Source organism: Mustelus asterias, chromosome 23 (genome assembly GCF_964213995.1).
Source record: "Mustelus asterias chromosome 23, sMusAst1.hap1.1, whole genome shotgun sequence".
Classification (NCBI taxonomy): domain Eukaryota; kingdom Metazoa; phylum Chordata; class Chondrichthyes; order Carcharhiniformes; family Triakidae; genus Mustelus; species Mustelus asterias.
The window spans coordinates 12,185,278-12,194,575 of NC_135823.1; the positions used below are offsets into that span (position 1 = coordinate 12,185,278).

The following is a 9,298-nucleotide window of genomic DNA, read 5'->3' on the forward strand; positions in this document are numbered from 1 at the left end:
CGAATCCTGATCATTTTACCCCCACTGAAGCTGATGTGAGAGATTTGTAATGAGTGGATCATATCTGTACCCATTGCTTCATTTCAAATAATTCTCACTGAAGACATAGTCACAATAGGAATGACGGGAAGTGTAGACTACAGGATTTGAAGTTCAGTTAGAAATTAGCAGTCCATCAACTTAACCCCTCGGCCGGAAATTCAGTCTCAATGTTTGCAATCCTGTTGTTTACGTTGCAGTATTCAGCCGTGTGTTCTCTCTGCAGGAGCAACTCCACTCGTTCCACACACGCTCCTTTACACCAAGAACTGTTTACATTGGCAATGTCTCTCCTCGTTGTTGCTGTCAAAAACAACACCACACTCAGTCCTGCATTCAATCTGAGCTGTTAGACTTCAGCTGCAAAACTCAAATCATTTCTGGCAGCAGCAGGACTCGAACCCACGCCTCCGCAGAAACCGAAGCCGTAATCCAGCGCCTTAGACCGCTCGGCCACGCAATCACGCTTGACAAGGTGCTGAACATGCCAGTTACTGATATTGTTACTGAAATATATTAGAAGCAATTGAGCTGGGAAAGGCCATCAGACACCTCGAGTCTGCTCCTTCACTGAGACAGGTATTCGTGAACTGTGTAACAAACGGAAATCATCTCCAGTCAGAAACACAGTGAGCTGCAGTGAAGGGCCGGCACCATTTGAACTGGCATTAACCTCGTCTGGTTCTGGAGAATTTGTTCAGGATCTTCACTTCAGAAAGAACAAGTCAAAAGGCGAGATCATGAATTCTACCAGGAAATAACTGTCATCTGTTTGGCGCGAGAAACATTTTCTGATCTGCAATCAAAGTAGCAGCGAAAGTGTCAAGCTCTAACCACCAGACAAGTAGGTTACAGCGTGTTTCATAATTTACTTAATCCACGCTCCTTTTGTTATTTTGATATTCACGCCAAACCATTATCACCATAAACAAGTTTCTCCTGCAAATCGGCACCGCCTGGTTCAACACCAGTGATGTGTTCAGCCATTGACACAACAGTCCACTATTGTTATCACTTTCGTTTTTGATTGTTCGAAACCGGACAACAACATAGTGGCACGGGGTTCAATTCCATCCTCGGGTCACTGTCTGTGTGGAGTTTGCACATTCTCCCCGTGTCTGCGTGGATTTCCTCCCACAGTGCAAAGGCGTGTGGGTTAGGTGGATTGGCCATGCTAAATTGCCCCGAGTGTCAGGGGTACCAGTAGGGTAAATACGTGGGGTTAAGGGATAAAGCCTGGGTGGGATTGTTGTCAGTGGAGCCCTGATGGGCCGATTGGCCTCCTTCTGCATTGTAGGGATTCTCTGAAATGCTTTTCATTGCAGAGGGAAAAGTTTCATAATTCACTCCCGATGGACAAATTATATTTGCCTCCACACATTTCTGAACTTGGAATGCTGCATACGGCATGTGCCCGGCTAGCTCAGTCGGTAGAGCATGAGACTCTTAATCTCAGGGTCGTGGGTTCGAGCCCCACGTTGGGCGTTATTATTTTTAAACTTTACCCCATTCCTCGGTGAACTCCAGCTCTTCATTCCTCTCGCAGTGTCACCGTTCAAACGGAGTCATTCTCCATGCCGCCTCGGTAATGTCATAGCTTCTGATTTGTGAATGAAAACTGCCTCCATTTCACTAGAAGGCGAGGAGTTTAGTGCTTAATTCAGCGAGAAATTTCTCATTTAGCGCGACATTTGAACCCATATCTGGGAGGTTGTGTCAGTGGAAACAATAACCATCCCTATTGTCATTTAATCGCTCCAGCCTTAAATCCTATCGCAAGCGGTTTGTTCTTTCCTCATCATCCCCTCTATTTTCCTTGACTCTGTATTTGTTTGTAAACCATTACATCTCTAAATTCTTCCAGGTTAGATAAAAGGTCAGCGACCTGAAACATTCACTCTGTTCCCTCTCCACAGAAGCTGTTTGACCTGCTGAGTGTTCCCAACATCATCTGATTTGAGTTGGGATTTGCAGCATCTGCGGTATCTTGTTTTTGGGTCAGTGTGGATCAGTTTTCTCTGACTGAACCTTACCTGTTTAAATGGATAAAGGGCTGAGGTTTAAATAATAAGACACCAGAATATGTCACTCTGTTTGACATGAAATGAAATAAAATGAGGATTAATCATTTTATAAAATATTACTAATGCAATACATATTTCGTAGTCAATGCCAGCATTTGGAGGCCATCCTTATGTCCTTGAGCTGAGTACTTTGCTGGACCATTTCACAACAGTTAAAAGTCAATAACATTGATGTGGATCTGGATTCGCGTGTCGGGCAGACTCGGTAAGGGTGGCAGAACTCCTTCTGTAAAGGACCAGATGAGTTTTCATGACAATCAGAAAAAAAGCTTCATTACTGAGACTTGCTTTCACGTCAATTTCAGCTCTCGGATGTGGTGGCATCTGGACTTGTGTTCCTGGGCCCGGGGATTCATACTCCACTGATTTTACCACTATGTCACCATCTTCCCGGAGGAAAGCAATTGCAAATCCTCCACGTGAAATGAAACCGGTAAGTCCACATTTCAACAAATATTCTGACCAGTGCATTGTGAAAATCAGTGTCAGACATCCTGGAAAAAGGGGAATTGACTAGACATCTCTCGCTCTCATTCAAATACAGAACATGTGGTGCGTCCTCAATGGGTGAAACCCAATCTGTAGTGGGAGAAAGTGTGTACGGTTGGGGACACTGAAATTTCATCATAACTCGAAACAAGTTTGAAATGTTACAGATTTGAACACAGTTCACAGACAGGGTAAGAGGGAGTGGTACAAAATGAAGAGAAGAATTGTGATCATGTGGGAGGCAGGGCAGATTAAATAACAACAGCAATGTGGATGGAAGGGGAAAGTGGTGGGAATTGGAGAAGTTAAGAAATTAAAGGTGATTCTTTCTGTATCTGCCACCGGTTTCTGCCCTGATTTGAAATGTGTTGCTCGGTTGATCCATTTCACTTCTGTCCCATACGGAAAACTCTCAACCACACAAAAACAGAAAATATTGGAGAATCTCAGCAGGTTTGACAGCAGATGTGGAGAGAGAGCAGAGCTGACGTATGGGGTTGGCTCTATTCTCTCTCCAGAGTTGCTGTCATTCCTACTGAGATTTTCCAACATTTTCTGTTTTTGGTTCAGATTCCAGCATCTGCAGCTTTTTGCTTTTATCTTACTGAAAACTCTCAATCCTTCTCCAGTTATCTTTGACAAACTTTTCGTTGAACTCATAAATCACAGGAAAAATCTGATCATTTTTGAGCATTGAAAGATGAAAAATGGGAATATTTATCCCATGAAGGAGGCCATTCGAACTATCTTGTCTATGCCTTCAAGGATGAGGAATCCAGTCTAATCCCACAGTAAACCTATTTCTCTGTACCCCTGTAAGTTACAGGACCTCAGCTGTTTTTTCCAAGTGTTCTCTTTTTAATCCAATGGAGGTTTCCACTTCAACGCAGCTCAGACAGTGAGTTATATAACCCACCCTCTGGGTGAAGTAAATTACTCAACAACTTTCCTCTAATCCTGCCATTAGTTCTGTTAGATTGAATAGTTTGTTTGACTGTGACTCTGTTGGAAACAATTTTTATGCTGGAAGATCATGAGGTCAAATCACATTATGAAAATTTGAGCACAACAACCTAAGTTAACACTCCATCAGAATAGTGAGAGAGTGCTGCACTGGCAGAAGTGCTGCCCTTTGTTTGAGATTTTAAATTGAGGTCCCCTCTGCGCTGTCAGGTGGATATAGTAGACCCCATGGAGCAATATTTGTTCAGCTGCACCGAAAACATATGTCTCTTACTCCCAGTGAATTAGTGGACAGTTTCATTGGCAGCTTTAATGGATTGATAAACCGAGTGAATGGAGCTGTGCAGATATAGTTCAGTTCCGATGAAAGATCATGGAGTAAATAAATGTAAACAATGCTTCACTCTTCACAGATGCAGTCAGATTAGCTGACAATTCCAAGATGTCCTGTTTTTACTACAGATATCAAGCATCTACACCAAGCATGGACGGCATGTTGTTTTTGTTTGGTGAGTTTTCAGAATGTGGAACTTATTGCAAAAAATACTTTGAGGTCCTCTCTCAGCTGAAAAATGATGGGTAATATCTAAGTGTGAATAAGATCATTGGCAGCTGAAAGTGCAAATGGATTACTTTCGTCAGCCCATTTACTGATACAACAGCAGAGTCACACCGGAGAGAGACCATGCAGAGACATCATGGATGTGAAGGGATTCACACCACAGCTGGGTGTGACCAGGGAGTTCCTCAGTTTCCCCACCTGTTAGCACTCCAGCTATAAAGGTTCCAAGGATTTAGCCACAATCTGTGCATTCCTACTGACAAGACACAGTTTAAATGTGTTTGGGAAAGGAGTCATTTGTTCCCTCCACTTGCTGAGACTCCAGTGAGTTCATATCTAAATTTATGAATTTTTCTGTTGTTAATTATGCGCAGGATAGTATGATATGGACTGGGGTGGGCACAGTAAGAAGTCTCACAACACCAGATTAAAGTCCAACAGATTTATTTGGAATCATGAGCTTTCGGAGCGCTGCTCTTTCATCAGGTGAGTGAATTAATGTTACTGTCAGGGAGCCAATGGCCTAGTGGTATTATGCCTAAACTATCAATCCAGAAACTCAACTTTTGTTCTGGGAACCTGGTATGAATCTCGTCATAGCAGATGGTGGAACTGAAATTCAATGAAAAGAAGAATCTACTGATTACCATGAAACCATTGTCAATTGTCAGAAAAACCCATTTGGTTCACTAATGTTCTTTAGTGAAGGAAATCTGCTGTCCTTACCTGGTCTGGCCTACATGTGACTCCAGAGCCATAGCAATGTGGTTGACTCTCGACTGCCCTCGGACAATTAGGGATGGGCAATAAATGCTGGTTAGCCAGAGGCGCCCATGTCCCATGAATGAATAAAAAAACAGGATAGCGATATGGGTGGAGGCCCCGTGCTCTTTGGTTGCAATATCAATTGACTTAACAATGTTGTATTTTGTTTGTGATGTTTCAATCATAATGGAATCAGGAAACAGCCCAGCATTTGTTACAGTGCAGAATGTCCTCTATCCTCAGCAGAGAAGCTGCTGGCGCAGGTGCAGTGGCGAATTGTGAATTGGACTGTGCGGTCACTCACTGGAGCATGCGCATTGAGGGTGCTGCTCTTCCTGGGACTTGGTTAACTCTGATCTGGAATGGGAGACAAATTGAGGATTTTTGGCGGGTAATGGAGGCGGCAGAATGGGTGGGGAGGCGTCATAAGCACCCAGTGGAGCTGGAAAACCCAGAATAAGAGCATCCCAGTTCCAAGATTGCATCGCACCCGGATAGTAATCGCGCCTTTCAGCTGCCAGACCCCAGTTACCGGCCGCTATCTTTATTGGGGCAACGGGCAGCAGAAGGAGTGAATGATGTGAATTTCTACCCTGGACTCTGATGGCTTTTGGAAACTCCTTTTACAGGGGATTAGAAGGGGACCATTTACACACACAAAACTCAAACCAAGAGAATTGTTTGCCTCTGAATTTATATTTTGGATTTATAATGATGATTTTCTGACAGAATATTTGAAGATTAGGTTTTAAAAGTGGAAATCTCAAACCAAACATTAGATCAAAATCTGACAGTCACTTGATTCATCAGAAGTTGAATGTAAGTTCATCTGTGGAAAATGATTCAAACATCTGTGAGACTGGAAAAAAAAAGGGGGGGAGCCATTTCATGGAGGAATGTGAAAAGAAGGATGTGAATTTTAAATCGAATTGCTGTTTAACTGGGAGCCTGTGCAGTGAGGACAGAGTGATGAGTGAATGAATAGAGCATTTCAGAAACATGCGACATTACAGATGAAAAAGACATATGAGGCCTTGGAAATATAATTCTGCTGGAGGAGTTCAAAACTCACTTCCAGACGTGATAAGGACTCATGTTGAGGAGCAGAGGGTTTTGGTAGCAAGAAGAGCTGCAGAGATGGCGGATGAATATGCATTAATGCATAAATTAAAATTTGGCTTCTGACAGCAATCTTATTCCAAAGGATAGAGATTGGGGGAGGGGGAGATCCTTCCGTGAAAAACCAAAAGTAGATAACACTAGGAGCAGTTTACCACCTGTGGAAAAAAGACACCCAGAGGGTGGAAAAGAGATGAATGACCTCAGGTGTTTTAACTGTCATAAGATGGGACACAGAAAGGCACAGTGCTGGTGGCTTAAGAAAGGGCCTGAGGAAAAGGATGTGATAAAAGAGGCTCAACTAGTGGGGCTAGTTAAGGTGGTGAAAGAAATCTCAAAAGAAGTTGAGGAGCTGAAGGAGAGTGCACAGCCTAGGCACAGGCTGACCTTTTCAAAGACTTCACCTGTGTGGGTAAGATTTACTCAGGTAGAACAGAGGAAGTAGCTAAAGAAGTGAAAATATTGAGAGATACCGGAGCTAGTATGTTTCTAATGGCAAGAGATGAAAATATTTGCACACCTCCTGAAATACTGCCCAAGAGAAGGGTAATCTGTGGAATAAATGGAGAGAGGAGTAATATTCCCCTGTGTAGAATAACACTAGAAAGTCCAATCCAGTCTGGGGAAGTAATAGTGGGAGTGATAGAAAACCTGGCTGTTTCAGGAATACAATTTATTCTGGGAAATGATATAGCTGGATCCCAAGTGGGAGTGATGCCTATGGTAGTAGAAAAGCCAAAAGGAAATCAGGGAACTGAGGAATTAAAATAAAAATACTCTGGAAATGTGTCGGACTGTGTGGTGAGAAGATCCCACAGCCATGAGTGTCATATGAGGAACGGTTGAGGACTCTGGGTCTGTACTCATTGGAGTTTAGAAGGATGAGGGGGGGATCATATTGAAACTTACAGGATACGGCAAGGCCTGGATAGAGTGGACGTGAAGAGGATGTTTCCACTAGTAGGACAAACTAGAACCAGAGGGCACAACCTCAGGCTAAAGGGACAATCCTTTAAAACAGATGAAGAGGAATTTCTACAGCCAGAGACTGATGAATCTCTGGAACTCTTTGCCACAGAAGGCTGTGGAGGCCAGGTCATTGAGTGCCTTTAAGAAATAGATAGATAAGTTCTTGATTAATAAGGGGATCAGCGGTTATCGGGATAAGGCAGGAGAATGGGGATGAGAAAAATATCAGCCACGATTGAATGGTGGAGCAGACTCGATGGGCTGAGTGGCCTAATTCTGCTCCTATGTCTTATGGTCTTATGAGTTAAAAAAGGGAGAGCACAAAGGAAATATGAAGGAGATGAGGTTCAGTTAGCTGACATTATGTTTGATGAAATGATAAAATGAGTAGGTAAAGGATCAGACAGAGGTGTTTAATTCTGACAGATTAAATAGGGTAGGTGAATTAGCTAAACAGCATTTGAAGGTGACAAAGCACCTAATGAAGGAAGAAGCTGATAAGAAATCTACCATTTGGATATTTTCTCCTGGGGATAAAGTATTGCTGCTCTTACCAAATGTAGGAGATCTTTTTAAAATGAGATTTAGTGGTCTCTCTAAAATTGAAAAAAAATTAAATGAGGAAAATTATCTGGTGAAAATGCCAGAGAGGGAAAAGATTTATGGGGTATGTCATGTGAACATGGTAAACCAATATTATGACAGGGAAAGGGAACTGGAGATACAGGTATTAGTTACTACCACTGAGAGTGAGGAATCAAATCCTGAGGATGTGGATTTTGATGTGCCTCAAAACAAATTGAACAATGCCGAAGTCCTTGAAAACTGGAATCAGGGAGTACGTTATCTGTCCCAAGAACAGGGAACTGAACTGAAAGACCTGTTAGAGAGATAGGAGGACCTATGTAGGAATAAAGTTGGGAGGACAGACACCATAGTAGATGAGGTTGACATAGGGAATGTTGTTCCAATAAAACAACACCTTTATCGGCTTAATCCTCTCAAAGCAGAGCAGGTACAAAAGGAAGTAGAAGCAACGCTATGAGGTGACATAATAGAGCCGAGTTAAAGTGAATGGAGTTCACCAGTTGCGTTGGTCCCTAAACCTAATGATTCTGCGTGGATTTTTGGAAGATCAACTCAGTGACAAAATCAGATTCCTTTCCAACCCAAGATTGGAAGATTGTGTGAAGAAAGTCGGACAAGTCACATACTTCAACAAGGTGAACTTACTTCATGGGTACTGGCAAGTATCTTTCCATCAAAAAGTAGCCAAGAGTAGGCTCAGGCTTCAGAGGCGGCTGAACTCAAGCATTTTATACTGTGGCAAGAAGAAGGTATGGCTGGATCCTAATGAAAGGAACGAGATTTCCAATCAACAGATCAGAGAATAAGTTAAAAATGGTTTGATTATCCACAATCTGTCACTGTATACTTGCATGCTCGATGTTGGAAGAACACCCTTGCATGCAGGAAAGACCGGTACCTGAGCATCAGTAAGCGAAAGGGTACAGTTAAGGCCCACATGCAGGAGACACCAGCCTAGATGAGGAGAATGAGAATTCTGAAGCGCAGATACAGGGTGTCCAAGAAGATCAATTGTCAAGTGCATCACAGCCTGTATCTGAAGGTGAAGAATAATATCTTCAAGAATAAGCTTTTCTTGATGGAGCACATTTCCAAACTAAAGGCAACCAAGGCTCGCAATAAGCTACTGGCTGACCAGGTTGGAGTTCACAGGAGCAAGGAAACTCGTAAGCACCGTGCAGAACATCGGCAGGCCAAGAAGGAAGTACCTTTGCCAAGAGTTTGTGTCCAAGGAGAAACTGAAATTCTGAAAATTATCCACACAGGCAAATGGAAGAAGAAAGCTTGGACCGAGAATGGTTACTAGAGTTTGCTGTGTCGGAGATGGATTCGCTCAGAAACCTCCTAAAAAGTTTTAAGAAGGCCCATGTCACCCATCCAGAGCAAGTAAGTCTGATTACTCAAGAGCACGTCCATCTGATCAATCCTCGCGAGGATGACAGGATTACAGCACTGAAGCGAGAGTTCATTCTCCCGCAAAACTTGGTGCAAAAGAATGACCAAGAGGCCGAAATGGAACAGAGTGTCATCACCTTTGAGGTTGACCCACTGGCAAAACCTTGTAAAAATGTTGTTCTTTGTCAGACTATAATGAGACTGCTGAAGATGCAAGCTGCATTGATGCAAGATCCACAAAAAGAAAAAAAAATGAAGCCATCTTTTGATGATGATGGTTCATTTTTTCCTGAGGGGGAAAGGTGTTGTGAAGTTGTATATGTAA

At 42.8% G+C, this 9,298-nt stretch overlaps 1 non-coding gene and 1 pseudogene across 1 annotated transcript; both read left to right on the forward strand.

The window, feature by feature from the left end:
• The first annotated feature begins 1,451 nt into the window (after window positions 1-1,451).
• trnak-cuu (transfer RNA lysine (anticodon CUU)) lies at window positions 1,452-1,524 on the forward strand. Its single transcript has one exon. It is a non-coding gene; the product is annotated as a tRNA-Lys (tRNA).
• Window positions 1,525-8,099: 6,575 nt separating this feature from the next.
• Window positions 8,100-8,884, forward strand: LOC144510537 (large ribosomal subunit protein eL19 pseudogene; annotated as a pseudogene).
• The last annotated feature ends 414 nt before the right edge of the window (window positions 8,885-9,298 follow it).